We start from the raw sequence: 17,042 nt of genomic DNA on the forward strand, positions 1-17,042 counted from the left end.
AATCAACAAGATCTTTGTTTCTTTTTTTTATAAATTTGTTTATATATTTATTTATTTATTTTATTTTTGGCTACATTGGGTCTTCATTGCTGTGCGTGGACTCTCTCTAGTTGCATTGAACTGGGGCTTCTCTTGTTGCAGAGCATGGGCTGAAGGCACGTGGTCTTTGGTAGTTGTAGCACGTGGGCTCAGTAGTTGTGGCTCGTGGGTTCTAGAGCACAGGCTCAGTAGTTGTGCCGCACAGGCTTAGTTGCTTCACGGCATGTGGGATCTTCCCAGATGAGGGCTTGAACCCGTGTCCCCTGCATTGGCAGGCAGACTCCTAACCACTGCACCACGAGTGAAGTCCCAGCAAGCTTTTCTTTTTTCCTCAACAGTGGTTATGTAAAACAAATATTTGTGATAATTTTAAAAAGCTTGTTTCAGTGCAAATATAAAGCAATTTATAAGACAAAGGAGACAAATAGCTAAATTAAGACAGTTGAATGATTATTACAATGTACACACACATGAGCTCAAAAAGTGTGGTTAAATTGCACACTGAAATCACAATAAAAGATAATTTTATTGCCAAATAATTAAATCTCTTTTTAAGTGTACTTTTTTTTCTATACAAGCAAATTTAAAATCTTAGTAAATCTTTTTTTTCCTCAGAAAAATATTTGCCAGATTAAGTCTTTATCCTCAGCATGCAGAGTTTTCATAATTGTTTGGCTATTTTTGTTTATAAAAATGTCCAGTAGAGGCCATGCCTAATTTTGCAGATCTATCATTTATATGCTGTGGGCAGGCAGGTAAAAGAGTGAAGTCATGAACTTCTGCCGCTTACTGAGTAAGAGTCATAGTTAACATTTACTGAGCATGTACTAAGTGTCAGGGACTCTGTGAATGCTTTAAGTGGATTGTCTACTTCAGTTAACTCAATGAATTAAATATGAGAGAACTGAAATGTAGAGAGACTAATCTAATTTCCCAGAATCAAATAATAAGGAAGTGGGTAGGCTGAGATTCAAAGCAGCTATAGAGTCTGTACTCCTAATCAAGGGGTTACATTCTTCATTTTCTTATCAAATTGAAGACAAATTGTCAGTCCAGGCCTTCACACCCACTGGTTGCTAGGCTAATGTAAACTTAACATTGAAAAAAATCTGGTAGCTCTTAAATTGACATCTATGACATTTCTCCCTGATATATTTGGTTTTTCTAACAGTGGAAGATATTTGTTAACGAACTTATATTGTCAGTAACTGACAGCTTTGTAACAAGATGGTTTATTATTATTAACCATCATGGCAACAACAACAACATTAAAGAACAAGGTAGTAACACCTAATATGTACTGAGTATTTACAATATGCCAAGAGTGATATTTAAAGAACATCTGTGGTTTCTGCGTTTTCTTTGGGCATTTGCTACTCCAACCAGTCCATATTTAAAATGCCGGGAGGAGCTTCAAGTGGCGGAAGAGTAAGACACAGAGATCACGTGATCTTCCTCCCCACAAATACATCAGAAATACATCTACATGTGGAACAACTCCTACAGAACACCTACTGAGCACTGGCAGAAGACCTCAGACTGTGACCAGTCTGGCATAGAACCTTCTTTTCTTCCTCCTCAACGTCTTCCATTCCATGTCCTCTAACCCACTGAGCAAACGTGGAGCTCTGTGGCTCCTGATGTCACCTCTAGAGGTGGTCAAACAATTCCATTTCGAAAAGTCATTTCCAGAAGACATTTCTTTTCTACGGTTTTTTTAAAGAAACAAATGGGCATTTACAAGACATGTGACTTTAACTATCATATGTCGGTAACCTCTTCACATCTAGAAGGCCTATATGTAGCGAAAAGTTTTCGAAAGGTTGGGGGGAAAGTTGAGAGCAGCTTTTTCATATTATATACACAGGCCTTCTATAAACGGCCAGTAAATCTTCCCAAAGGGTGGCGGGCACTTCCTATTGGCCACATGTGGTACGTGATTCTACCATTTCTATCTTCCAACATCTAGGTCTTGGTAGAACGAAGACCAACCGCCCGATGACCCGCTAATGTTCCACCCGTCGTCGACCGCGGCTCCGCTTACCTTCCGGGCCCGTTAAGGCCTTTGTCTGTCGTTGTCCGGACGAGGTGAGGTCTTGTCCAGCTGGGACAGAGAGGTCACCTCAGGTCCCAGATCGCGAGGGCTCCAAGGCCTAAGGGTGGCTGAGCTGGCGTACACGTAGACCCCCCCTTCCCGGGCCCTCGAGGCTCTAACGTTCCTCCGCAGCGTTCCAGTGGCCGCCATTCTTCTCGCCCTGCCACGCCCGACGCCCAAGAGTGCCACGTTCTCGGTGGCCTGCCGGAGGCTTCGCCTAACCCCTGCAGCGTGAGGTCAAGAGACCCGGCGGTAGGTGGGAACTGGGCTCCGAGGGGCCGCCGCCATTAAGTCGCGGAGGTGGGGGTGGGGGAGCAGTTCGTTCCTGCTTCCGGGCTCGGGCACTGCCAGTGGGCAACTGAGGCGAGGGCTCTGGGGCTCGGCAAGACACAGCCTGAGCCTGTCCCGGGGGCTCCCCAGTCACCCGCCGACCGGAGGCCGGAGGGCCTGGAGGGCCCCGGGCTAGAAGGCAGCGATCCCCTTCTCACCACGTTCTTTGCCAGAACTGTGGCACAACTTTTTTGAGGGCAATTAAAATTTTATATCTAAATAGTCTTCACCCCAACAATCCCATTTCTAAATAACTATTCTATAGAAATTAATGACCAGGCTCACAAAAATGCATGTACAAGGATACTCATTGCAGCAATGCAAGTAACAAGAAAACTGGACATAATCTAAACATCCTTCAATAGGGTCATTATTAAACTGTGATACATTCATACTATGGAATATTATGCAGGAGTTTAAATGAATGGGGTAACCCTCTATGTACTGGGAAGGAAAGAAATCTAAGACATATCATGAAATGAAGGGATCAAGTTGCAAGGATGTTACTTATGTAAAAAGAAGATAGGAAAAAGCACACAAACCTATTTGGCTATCTGTAAATATGTATGTACTCAAACGTATGGAAAAGAATCTGGAAGGATTAATACTAAACTCAAAGTAGTAGGTGGGGGATTAGGGCACAAGGAGGGTTTTCACTATACCTGTAATTTCATTGTTAAATATTGAGAATATAATCATGTATTACTTGTATAATAGAAAATAAGTTTAAATTGTCTCTTACTGGTTTTAAAGAGGTCCTGCCAAACTTGATTTTTAAAATAAACACAGAATTTCAATCATTATCTTGCTTTGGGATATGGAAGGGGAAATACCTTTTCTCACAGGTATTGACCTCAAAATTCTGAACCAAGAAGGATCTTATAATGCAGTTAGCTTTTTTTTTTAACATCTTTATTGGAGTATAATTGCTTTACAATGGTGTGTTAGTTTCTGCTTTATAACAAAGTGAATCAGTTATACATATACATATGTTCCCATATCTTTTCCCTCTTGTGTCTCCCTCCCTCCCACCTTCCCTATCCCACCCCTCTAGGTGGTCACAAACCACGGAGCTGATCTCCCTGTGCTACGTGGCTGCTTCCCGCTAGCTATCTATTTTACATTTGGTAGTGTATATATGTCCATGCCACTCTGTCACTTTGTCACAGCTTACCCTTCCCCCTCCCCATATCCTCAAGTCCATTCTCTAGTAGGTCTGTGCCTTTATTCCCATCTTACCCCTAGGTTCTTCATGACTTTTTTTTTTCTTGGATTCCATATATATGTGTTAGCATACAGTATTTCTTTTTCTCTTTCTGACTTACTTCACTCTGTATGACAGACTCTAGGTCCATCCACCTCACTACAAATAGCTCAATTTCGTTTCTTTTTATGGCTGAGTAATATTCCATTGTATATATTTGCCACATCTTCTTTATCCGTTCATCTGTCAATGGACACTTCGATTGCTTCCATGTCCTGGCTATTGTAAATAGAGCTGCAATGAATATATTGGTACATGACTCTTTATGAATTATGGTTTGCTCAGGTTATATGCCCAGTAGTGGGATTGCTGGGTTGTATCGTAGCTTTATTTGTAGTTTTTTATTTTTTGCGGTACGCGGCCCTCTCACTGTTGTGGCCTCTCCCGTTGCAGAGCACAGGCTCCGGAGGCACAGGCTCAGCGGCCATGGCTCACGGGCCTAGCCGCTCCGTGGCATGTGGGATTTTCCCAGACCGGGGCACGAACCCGTGTCCCCTGCATCAGCAGGCAGACTCTCAACCACCGCGCCACCAGGGAAGCCCCCCTATCTGTAGTTTGTGAAGGAACCTCCATACTGTTCTCCATAGTGGCTGTATCAACTTACATTCACACCAACAATGCAAGAGTGTTCCCTTTTCTCCACACCCTCTCCAGCATTTATTGTTTCTAGATTTTTTGATGATGGCCATTCTGACCGGTGTGAGGTGATATCTCATTGTACTTTTGATTTGCATTTCTCTAATGATTAATGATGTTGAGCATTCTTTCATGTGTTTGTTGGCAATCTGTATATCTTCTTTGGAGAAGTGTCTCTTTAGGTCTTCTGCCCATTTTTGGATTGGGTTGTTTGTTTTTTTGTTATTGAGCTGCATGAACTGCTTGTAAATTTTGGAGATTCATCCTTTGTCAGTTGCTCCATTTGCAAATATTTTCTGCCATTCTGAGGGTTGTCTTTTGGTCTTGTTTATGGTTTCCTTTGCTGTGCAAAAGCGGTTAGTTTCATGAGGTCCCATTTGTTTATTTTTGTTTTTATTTCCATTTCTCTAGGAAGTAGGTCAAAAAGGATCTTGCTGTGATTTATGTCATAGAGTGTTCTGCCTACACATTGCAGTATAAAAACCATGTGATCATCTCAATAGGTGCAGAGAAAACTTTCAACAAAATTCAACACCCATTTATGATAAAAACCCTGCAGAAAGTAGGCATAGAGGGAACTATCCTCAACATAATAAAGGCCATATATGACAAACCCACAGCCAACATTGTCCTCAATGGTGAAAAACTGAAACCATTTCCTCTAAGATAAGGAACAAGACAAGGTTGCCTACTCACACCACTATTACATGCTAGAGTTACAGGCCCAAGAATGAAACAGCACAAGTATCCCAGTTCTCAGGGAATTTACAAATATATGGAAATAAGTATGTAAGTATAATAAATAGATATAATTTCAAGCATTGCTAAGTACTTTGGAGAGAAAGAAAGCAGGGAAAGGAGAGTAAATCAGTCCCAGAAAGGCCTATTGTTTGCATTATATATATAGTTAAATCAATAAAACAAACAAACAAACCAACCCTGAGCCCTCTCAATTTCCTAGAAGTTACAGAGGTTGAGAGAAGGATAATTGTCAATAATACAGAATCAGGAATGAATGTGAAATTCAGAAGATTGCCTTAGACCAGAACCCTGGTCAGAAGTTAGACATGGATCATTCTTAAATGTTCATTCACGCCTGGTTTTGATATTTTCATGGTGTGAGAAAGTTTTAGATCTGGCTTTAACTCTGATTCCCCATATTTTTAAAATTTTTTCTTCAGTCAAAATGGATATTTGGAGTTCTACAGATTAATGTATTTTATTTCAGTTACTCAGTTATTGCTTATTTGAAGCTCCTTTTTGGGTAATTTTCTGGTGACTGACTCATTCTCAGTCTAAACTTTACTTCTAGGCTGAACTTACCGTTGTTATTTTTAACATTTCTACTATCCTGTCATCCAAACAACTTCACAGAAAGAAACCCTATTAATTTGAAATACATACTGTTTGGTTATGCCCTGTCCTAGCATGATATTCAAACTCCAACCAGTCTGATATGGGCATCAGCCAATCAGAGAAGACAGTGCCATATAGAGTTGAGGATCAGCCCCATCTCTTTGCTGTACTTACTGAATCCTTGTCAGCGTTCAAAGTTATAGTTAGTATATGTGAGTTCCACTTTTGTGTAGCTTTTTTCATATACCATCATTTCCTGTGACGTTTGTATATCATTTATGGTATATACATACAGTTTTGTTATGCCATATGGGGAGGTAGAGTTTTTTCCTACCTTGGAAGGTATGAAAAGGATTAGCATACATGTCGTTGGACATATTGATTTGTTTTTTTTCTTTTTGGATCATTTGCATGGAAATATGAAACCAGTACTTAGAGGTGAGAAAACAGTCTTAGCACCATCTGTTGACCATTCCCCCTAACATGTATTCTGACAATCACTGGGATTCCTTCTAAAATGGTGAATTTCAAATTGAGGTCAGGGTCTTTGAAGCATGCTCAGGGCTCCAAGAGTTCTTTGTGGGAATTGAAGTCTTTTGTGTTTTTGTTTTAGTGATCTTATACAAATGTGTGTGACTATATTCTGTATAATATGAACCACCTTAATAACTGAGTTGCAGAGTTTCCAGGTAGTAATATTTTAATTCTCATAAGCTATGAGTAAAGAATTAATTTATGAGCTGGAAATAAGCTATGAGATGGAACTAATATAAATATGTGACCAAGAGACACTGTGAGTGAAAAGCAGAACGTTTAAATGCAGAACTCAGTGGAAATAGCTTCACAAGGCAACATAGCCTGTGCTCAGATCCCCAAGGCTTCTGAAGGATGTACCACTGTTAATATCACGTGCAAGGAAGGGGATACTTCCAGGCAAGAGAAACCAACCTTTGACATCTTATAGAGTTTCTTCTGTACTGGCTCTCTCTACCACTCCCTCACTCCACTCTTGGGTCACTGGCTATGTGCCTTCCTGCTTATCAGATTTAAGAAACTGGTGCAAAACACCACCCCCTCCTCCCTGCAGTATGTTCCTAGTCTTTATTGTGAGACCACTTGAAGCAAAGGGGTTAACATTCCTCGGGCAGACCCAGGGGTCAGGCTTGACTGTGAATCGTTTCTGCTCCCTTCATTCTGCATTCTGGAGAAGTATTTGGCTGGATCTCTCAGTTTCCTAATTTATTCTTTAACTGTCATTTCTGCTGCTCATATACTGAGTTTTTTAAATTATTGCTAACACTTTTCATTCATATATTCTTGATTAATGGATGCACTATCTGCCTACATCTGTCTGAGGGTAATAATTGTGCTATCCTAAGATCCTCTTGTGCTTTGTTAACTCTGATTCATTGGCTATAAGCTCTTATGTTTGTTTTTGATTTCTGTCCTTAATGGAGTTGGCTTTATCACATTGTTTGGTCATTCCTGAGTGTAATTCACCTTTGTAGTTGAGATTCTACTGCGTTTGTTTCCCAGCTTTAGGGGACAAGTGAAATGAGCTGTTGGGGCTTATTACTCCCAATGGGTTCCCCTGAGAATAAGGCAGAGGTGGGAGGTGCCTTCTTGTGGCTAGTCAGGGAGTGCATACCTTTCTTTCAGGGTTCTGGGACCTTGCCCCCTTTCTAACACCAATTGCTCCTGCCTAGAGGAAGACACCTTTTGCTGCCTTGATCAAGGAGGGAAGATGTGGGGTTGATGTGTGCTGTCGGCTGCTCCTACCGAACTATTCCAACTGATCACCCTGTAGGCAGCTCCGGGACGTTTCTGGTAGGGGAGGTGCTCCCACACATTGAGCTAAGGTTGTGATTTTTAAGTTATATCTTTTCTATCATTCTTAGGGATTTTGGTGGAAGTTGAAGGGGTGGAGACTTGACATGTTTCAATCTGCCAACTTGAAATAGCACAACTTCTTAGGAAACAATTTTGTATCCCTATTACATCCTAGACAAACTCAGGCAAATATGTATCAGGATACAAATATAAGAATGTTCAAAGCAGTATTGTTTTTAATAAATGAAAACTAGAAAAAATCTCAGTATACACCAACTGTTGAATAAATAAAGTGTGATATAATCATAATTAGAAGTCATAGACTTCATCAGAAACATAATGCAAGCCACATAAGTAATCTTAAATTTTCTGGTAGCCACTTAAAAATAAAAGTAAAATGAAACAGATGAAATAAATGTTAATATCTTTTACTTAACCCTTATATCCCAAATATCATTTTAACATGTAATCATTATATACATTATTAATAAGATATTCTATGTTTTTTTCATACTAAGGATTTAAAAATATCCGAAGTATTATCATATTTACATTTAATCAATATAAAAATTAATGAGAGAATCTACATTTTTTTTTCCATACTAACTCTTTGAAATCACAATTTGGTTGCTAAATTTTATTACAAATACTTGATCAATATTTAGATTGCATAAAATTTACAGTTGAAAAAGTAGTATCACATATGCAGATTGTTGCTAACATAAACATTTTCCGATAATTACATTGCGTATCTGTTTTTTAAATTTTAAAATAATTGAAATTAATTAAATTAAAAATTCAACTCCTTAGTGTCATTAGCCACTTTCAAATACTCAGAAGCCTCATGTAGTTGGACATGCAACACTACATACTACAGGCAAAACTAAAATAATTTTACAAAATAATGTTGAATGAAAGAAGCAATGTGGAAAACAATACATATAATATGATTCCACTTATATAAAGTTCAAGAAGAAGGAAGACTAAACTATGTTGTTTATGGCTGATAGAGAAAAGGCAAAAGTAAATTTAAAAAGCAAGGCAATTATTCTTAAAGTCAGGATAGTGGTCCCCTCTAGGAAGTCAGAGAGAGGGTTGTGATTGGAAAAGGGCACATGGGGGGCTTCTGGGATGCTGGCAGGATTCTTTCTTGACATGAATGGTGTTACGTGGGGATCTGTATTGTAATTATTAAACAGTTGAACAGTTGTTCAATTTAATTATTGAACAGTTATGTATATTTTATTCGCATTTTAGTTTTCAAAAATTTGTTATGGGGATAAAACCAGATGGCTTCCTTTGCCCTGATACAGTTGTGTGGGGGACTTCCCAATAAGGTTTGGGGAAAGAGAGGAGGGAAGAGCAGCTCTGCAACGTTGGTGCCACCCAGAGCTGGGTTCTAACAGAGACTTCGTGGTCTAGAGAGTAGGCTTTAACTATATGATTTGGTGGGAAGAGTGGGTGGTGTGTGTGTGTGTGTGTGTGTGTGTGTGTGTGTGAGACGTGAAAAGAAGGTTTAAATGGAAACAGAGCAGAAATCACCATCCCTAAATCAAATAAGAATTAGTTTGTTTAGGTGGCACCATTACCCAGCTTTCCTCCACATATAGGAGTTAGTCCTATGTAGTATATAGTTGTAGTTATTTTGCATTTTGATCCAGAAATAACCTTTTCATTTTTCAGAATTCTCAGTGAAAATGATTTGACTGAATTACATAAGGACTCATTTGAAGGCTTGCTATCCCTCCGATATTTGTAAGTTAATCATATTTATTTATGAGTTCTTACCTATAAAGTAGATTATCTATAAAGTAATTAAGGGGTTCAAGTTAGATAATCTCTTCAATTTTTTCTAGCAATACAATTCTACAATCCTGTGAGTCTGTGTAGGGCCCCAGCCCAACACTGGCACTAAATATCTCCTATTCATTTTTAATTTTTTAATTATACAGACAAGGTATAGATAGAAAAATACACTTTAGTTGTAGAGGAAAAGTGGTAATGATGTCTGAGCAATTATAGGCTCCCATATGAACCTTGTTATATAAGTGTTCATATAGTCTCCATCTGTATTTACATTTTGTTTATGACCTGTGGATCAAATCTGGCCCACAGTCTGTTTTTATACAGCCCATATGTTAAAACTGATTTTTAAAGGGCTGTAAATGAGAAAAAAAAAGAAACAAAGAAAAATATGTGACAGAGACTGTATGTGGCCTGCAAAGCCTAAAATATTTACTTATCTGGCCTTTACAGAAAAGGTTTAAAAAGTTGGTTTAGTGAAATGAGAGGAATTAAAGTTAACCTCAAATTGTCACCTACAAGACAAGAAAATATACAACAGTTAGATTAATATGAATGCCATTAACTCCTAACTTTGATAATTTAATCTAAATTAAATTAACATTTAAGTATTAAATATTTAAGCAGATGAATTATGTAAACTGTATTGCCAAGGGACTTTCCTGGTGGTGTAGTGGTTAAGACTTTGCCTTCCAATGCAGGGGGTGTGGGTTCGATCCCTGGTCAGGGAGCTAAGATTCCACATGCCTCATGGCCAAAAATGAAAACATAAAAATAAAGAAGCAATATTGTAATAAATTCAATAAAGACTTTAAAAATGGTCCACATCAAAAAAAAATCTCTTAAAAAAATCAGTATTGTCAAGAACACATTAAGTTACCAAAATAACAAACACTTGTTAAGGATTTTAATGCAGGAAGTGAGATATTAATATTAAGAATGTTTAAGGTGATGGTTAAGTGGTATATTTAGAAATGCTCACACTAAATAAGCATCTCAGAAATGCCCCTAAAAAAACTCTCCAGCCTTTTTATTTCTGTTTTTTGTGTTTGTTTGTTTTGTTTTTTGGGCACGCCACACAACTTGTGGGGTCTCATTTCCCTGACCAGGCATTGAACCCAGATCCCCAGCAGTGGAAGCGCCGAGTCCTAACCTCTGGATCACCAGGGAATTCCCTCTCCAGCTTCCTTATCAAAGAGGAAATGCTTGCCTAGTATTTCTTTTAATTTAGGGATAAACAGATAACTGTGTTTTTTGCTATAAAACCTCAGTTTTTGTCCTTTGTCCATGGCATCCAAAGTTGTGTATGTCATTAATCTTTATTAAGCGAATGAATGATCCTCTTTAGCAAATAGATTCTTCTTGCAAATATAAAAGGCTTAAGGGAAATGGGTATAAAGAGCCCCACATGACCCTAAAAATAGTTCGTTTAATTATCAAGGCTTCCAAGCCTTAAGGGACAATCACCTTTATATTAGTCTCTTCTCTGCCATCTGGGCTCCAAACCTTAGAAACACAGTTTGGAGAAGAACAAATAAAATAACTGCTCAGTGGGCTAAGCCCTTCATTACTTCTACTATGAAATACTTTATAATCTGATTATTTCATGTTAGCATAAGTATTCTCATTCTTAAAAAAAATGCCAATCAATAAAAAAGCGAAGAAAGAATATGCTAATACGCACTATGCCTAGTGTTGTAAACATGAAAATGGGTAAGACAGGATTCCTTTTAGCAACTCATGATCTCACAGGGAAAAAAACATATAATAAGCTCAAACCATAATCACAAAATGCTATGGAGGCACAATGAAGTAATAAAACTACATTTATTTTAAAACAGTCATTTCCTCCTTCTCTCCACTCCCCAGCTATTCGTTGATTTTATAAATATTTGAGTTTGCTTTATGTCCACGTGTTGGCTTTAAATATGATAGACGATGCACATAAGCAGGATCTAGTCCATACTTTGAAGGAGTTTATGCTCAGAGGAAATGGGTTGCAAAAATAGCTATATTTAAAGAAAGAAATGAATATGTGCAATGAGTACTATAAGTTGGTACTGGAGCACAAAATAGGGAAAAAATACTTCAAATTGGATCAGGGAATATATTACTAGAGCAATGCTGTTTAAACGGGACCTCGAAGGGCCATTTGGTATCAATGACAGACATCTTGGGAAGAATAAGCTTGCAAAAGGAAAGTGGGAGAAAGACAAAGCACAGGAGAAATACTCTTGAGTACCTGTAGAGTACAAGTGGGAAGAGTAGAAGATTAGAGCCAGATCATCTAGAGTTTTGGAGGCCAAGCCAAGGATAACATGCCAAGCTAGCATGTTACCACAGCAGTGCTTTAGGACAACCTTTAGCCTGCAACAGAACCAGCCACTTGGAGGGCTTGTGAAAACACAAGCTCCACCCCCGTAGTTACTGATTCAAGAGGTCCAGAGTAGGGCTGAGTATTTGTATCTTCAATAATTCACAAGTGATGCTGGTATTTGAGAACCACTTACAGAGTGTTAATCTGGCGATCACATGTAGGATGGCTTAGAAAGGGAGAGGGTAGAGATGGAAATATCAGTCAGAAGACAGTTATACCCATCCAGGTGAAGTGAGCGACGAAGCTGGAATCAATGGAAATAAGATAGTCAGCTATAGTCAAGAGTAGGTATTTTCGAATAAAAGTCCATATGATAGAAAGTGTAATACGGAATTAAATTTACATATTAATCATAGGAGTAACTTCCTTTCAAGTTGTGTGAAAGGGTATCTTTTATTTCTTTTGGTAATGAATTGGCCTAGAAAAACAGAACTATACTGGGAAGTGTGTAAATATAAGAATATTCCTTTTAATATTAGAAATTATAATGATATATAGAGATAAAATCTTTGAGCTCATAATCTAGAATTTGATCAGACCACAAAAGGTGGAATCTAATCAATGCTTCTGCTCTCAGGAAAGGTTACCTCCAAAATTTATTGATCTATAGTTGTATTTTTAATTTATGAACATCCTGAAGGTGAGACACTTAAGAGAGGTGAAGGCAGGGTTAGGGGCTCTGGAAGATTCAAATAGTAATTCCTAAGGTTTGGAGTTTAGACCAAAGCTTCTTATTTATTATTATCATTCTAACCTCTACTAGTTATTCCTACTAATTAGATATCTAATAGCTAATTGAGGCAATATTTTCCTTTTACATTTCCTAGAAATTTTTCCTGCAATAAAATACCGTCTACTGTACAACGTACATTTGAACCACTACCTTTTTTGCAGTTTATGTAAGTTACAAATATAACTTCATTATATTTGAAATTTTTATAAAGCTTAATTATTTATAAAATTAATTTATTACTCATTTTGATTAAAATTGCTGCTAAAATTTTGTAGCAAATCCTTTTTCTCTCTAGCAAAGATTAATGTGAGAAATATTACACAGGTCAGATGAATAATCATAGAGCAGTGGTTCTCAACCAGGGTGATTTGGCACGTAGGTGACATTTGGTAGTGTCTGGAGACATTTTTGCTTGTCAGAACTGTATATGCTACTGGCATCTAGTGGACAGAGGCCAGAGATACTACAAACATCCAACAGTGTACAGGAAAGCCTCTGACAGCAAAGAATTATCCAGCCCAAAATGTTAATAGTGCTGCCTTTCTAGAGATATAAGGATCACTTAACACAAGTATTTAATGAGCATTTACTAGTTTGTATCTAATGCACCCCATATATAATCATGAAAGTATAAATCATAATATCTTCCACAGTGAGATTACTTTAGTGTATGGAGGGAGTACTGATGTTATGTTTCATCATATATAAATTAGAATATTTGCCAAAGGATAAATGTTCTGAAAGAATACATATTTTTCTTCTTCTTTTGCTGGTGTCTTTTTTGGTAGAAATCTTGGTTGCAATTTACTCACAGAACTTAGATTTGGAAAGTTTCAGGCCTGGCATGGAATACAGGTATTATACAAGTTGTAAGTGAAATAGAAGATGAATGCATGTAAAAAACACTGTAAAAAAATCATGCAGTTATTGGTTAGCTGGTATAAGCTCAGTGTGAATTCTGGAAAATATGTCTTGAGAGCAATTTATTTTCCTTTAAAATTAGGAAACTAAGGTACAAAGAGGCCAAGAGACTTGTTTAACTCATATATATGAAACACCCTGCTTTCCATAGTACTGATCTTTGGTACAGGCAATAAAAGGCACCGAGCAAAAACACTCAAATTAGCATTGTCATGGAATCCAACTGATGCCTCTCCAATATGCGAATGGTCCATGAGGTTCCACTTTTGAATTTAACTTTGATTCCTGCTCATGTGCAAAGTTCCTAACTGCTTAAAATGTATGCAACACAGAGCTGCAAAGAACTAACTATTAGCACCGAATTCTTCAGGGAGCAAAAGATGAGGGTGCTTCTCCAACCATTATTAGCTCTTTTAAATGATAAAGCAGAAAGAATTCCTGAACACCCACCACAGGCTCTCCCCAGCCATCCAGAACATTATTTTTCAAAAAGCATATATCTCTGAAGTGAATTATCTGTGGTCAATAGGAACGTTTGTAGTATGGGAAAAGACATTGTTTGTGTTCAGCTATAGTGTGAAAAATACGAAGAAAATACATTGCTGTAGCCTAATTCAATATACTTTCTTTGCTGACTACTCTTCAATAAGAAGTGTGGGTTTTACACCCCTTCATTTCAAAAATTCTGTGATTTCTCTTGACACAGGGAAATGATAGTGGGTACTTTCAATGGCCTGAAGTTGATTTTAGACTCAAGGAAAAGAGCTCTTCTACACCTGACTTTGGAAAAGACTCTCTTAACCTGTCTTGTGAACAGTTTCACACAGTTCACACATTTTGGGTTAATGAAGGTGTTGAGGCGTGTCTGGAGCTGGATTAGCAATTCCTGCAGATGCCTATCTTTAGCTCCCTCCTTCCTTTCCCTTGTTAGTTTGCTGATGCCTACCTTGGGGAGAGAGTACCAAGGGTCAGTTTTTCTTTTGCCAGCACACAGGGGAGCAGGTTGATGAGGTCCCTTCACCAGGAGGTTTTAGTAGCGTCAATATAACGTCATAACCTCACCACCTTTCCTAAACATCCTATAACATCAAGACTTCCTTATAAGAATCAGAGTTTCACTATAGTTATGTAGGCAACACGGGAAAATACATTGTGGAAATAAAAAAATAATCAATCACAGTTTAAAAATTAATGAATTCATTCAGAAAACATTCACTGAGTGCCATGCCCACTGTGTGTCAGCACTGTCCTAAGTGCTGCGGATACAAACATGCATACGCCAGGGACTTTGTCCCCAAGAAGCTTTCATACTGGGAGGAGAAAGACGGATGTTGATGGGAAGACATATATGAGAGCCATTCTAGCATCTATGCAGCGGGGTAACAAGGTGAGGGAGGGGGTTGATGAAGTAGAAAATGGGTGGTAGGTTAGAAAAGATTTGTAATGGAAGAGGCAGGAACTTGTTCCTTTTGAATTTGTGTTCCTCTTAAATGACAGAAAAAGTTAGTGAAAGAATCAGAACTGTCTGGTGTTGGAAATAAATTAGTACTGTACTCCTAAAACTCGTTCACAGTTACTTTAAAAAGATTGTCACAGTATAGTAGTCTTTGTTTTGGGCTAAGTCTTTCTAATAGACAAAGGTAATTTGCTTCAGGAAATATTTGCCATAGTCATATAAACTTTATTGCATCTCTTTCCAAAGGCAAGCCACCAAAGGAAGATGCCACCCTCGAGTTAAGTCATTTTACTACCTACTATGACATATTACTGGGGTGTTTATAAGTTGCCTGTATTAAATAAGTTTGAAAAAGGGCCCCAGATGAGGTGGATTTATCATGCATACAATGAGGCTTAGGCTTCAGGGCTCCTCACTTGCATAGGTTCCTTCCAAGATATTGAGCGGGGTCCTAGCAATTTTTGTATTCATAACTTTGCATGTTTTTATTAGATAGAATTTCCCGAAGTACATGAGGTACAGGCCCCACAAAACCTTGATTCATCACCAGTTTTCAGGTAATTATAAGTCTGTAGGTTTCTAGAATCAAGCATCTATGATATTGACAAACATCAGGTGAAGTAGTTAGCAGTGTGGTAGTCTATTTTAAATCCGAAATCTACCTCAAAGATGAGCCAAGAGCTTATTAATTAATAAAGTACCACTTTTTGAATGGTGGTAGTAATCATATCTCTTTCCAATAAAATCAGGAATGAAATATATTATGGAAAACCAGCAGTCGTTGATAATCCTAAATGTTAACTTTACTTTTTTTTCTGACTATAAATTGTTTCTCCTTCATTCACCTATGCAGGTCCCGACTGATGACTTATTTTTAAAAATTCTTTTAGTCACTTCATTGGTTCTAACAATACAAGCTCCATGATTTTAGAAACTGAAGGACTCTACAATGTAGAAAGGCTATATAACTTAACCAGACAGAGCACATTCACATGCTTCCTTTTCTGTGGTACATCAATATTGTACCTAGAACATAAGCACTAAGGGAGAATAAGAGGAAGATCAAAGCCTTATCCCTATTAAATTATTTACCCCGTTGTTGAGAATATCAGTGAGGGAGGTGTGGCCACACTATGAAGGCAAATTGAGCTGCGGTCACAGAGCCGCCGTAATGCTCCCCCCGACAACTAGTATTGGTTTCCTTTAGATAGCTATGTACACACAAAAGCTTACACACTTCAGTGTGCTGTCATCACTTTTTGCTATGTACTAGTATCCTGGCAGCTTCTCAGATTTAGAAAGGCATAAACATTAAAAACAAAAATAACTTGGGTCTGCCCTTCGGGGTGATTCAGGGTGGCTGTTTTATTTGTAATAGTTCAAAATTTTGAGATTGTCACACCTAGAAACTACCATACTTTTCTTCTCCCAACTGCATCTTATTCTTCCCACCTGTAGTATTTTCTCCCATTCTATATGTTTATTCACTTTCCTGATAGTGTCCTTTGAAGGACAAACTTTTTAATTTTTATAAAATCCCATTTATCTATATTTCCTTTGGTTGTTTGTGCTTTTGGTATCATATCTAAGAAACTATTGTGTAATGCAAGGTCATAAAGATTTAGCCCTCTGTTTTCTTCTAAGAGTTTTATAGCTTTAGATCTTACATTTGGATATTTGATCCATTTTCAGTTGATTTTCATGTATGGTGTGAAGTGTAGGAATCCAGCTTCATTATTTTGTGTGTGGATGTACTGTTGTCCCAGCATTATTTGAAAAGACTGTTCTTTCCACATTGAACTGTTTCGGCACGCTTGTTGAAAATCAATAGACCATACATATGAGAGTTTATTTCTATACTGCCAATTGTGTTCCATTGATTTACATGTCTGTTCTTATTCCAGTACCACACTGTGATTGCAGTCGTTTTGAACTGAGTTTTGAAACCAGGATGTGTGAGTCCTCCCACTTGTTCTTTACCAACATTGTTTTGGTTATTCTGTTTCCTTGAATTGCCATATGAATTTTAGAATTAGCTTGGCAGTTTCTGTAAAGAAGTCAGCTGGGATTTTGATAGGAATTGCAATGGAACCATAGGTCGATTTGGGAAAGAGTGACATTTTAATAAGATAATCTTCCAGTCCATGAATCCAGTATGCCTTTATATTTATTTAGATCTTCTTCAATTTCTTTCAACAGTTT

The 17,042-nt window shown here is 37.8% G+C and overlaps 1 long non-coding RNA gene across 2 annotated transcripts; it reads left to right on the forward strand.

Moving 5' to 3' along the window:
- Positions 1-4,527: 4,527 nt before the first annotated feature.
- LOC137219630 (uncharacterized) lies at positions 4,528-16,186 on the forward strand. Of its 2 annotated transcripts, XR_010941184.1 has the most exons (4): positions 4,528-9,305; positions 12,558-12,629; positions 13,252-13,318; positions 15,087-16,186. It is a non-coding gene; the product is annotated as an uncharacterized lncRNA (long non-coding RNA). The 2 variants fall into 2 exon arrangements; XR_010941183.1 differs by having other exon boundaries at positions 13,252-16,186.
- The last annotated feature ends 856 nt before the right edge of the window (positions 16,187-17,042 follow it).

This window comes from Pseudorca crassidens, chromosome 2 (assembly GCF_039906515.1).
Source record: "Pseudorca crassidens isolate mPseCra1 chromosome 2, mPseCra1.hap1, whole genome shotgun sequence".
Taxonomy (NCBI): domain Eukaryota; kingdom Metazoa; phylum Chordata; class Mammalia; order Artiodactyla; family Delphinidae; genus Pseudorca; species Pseudorca crassidens.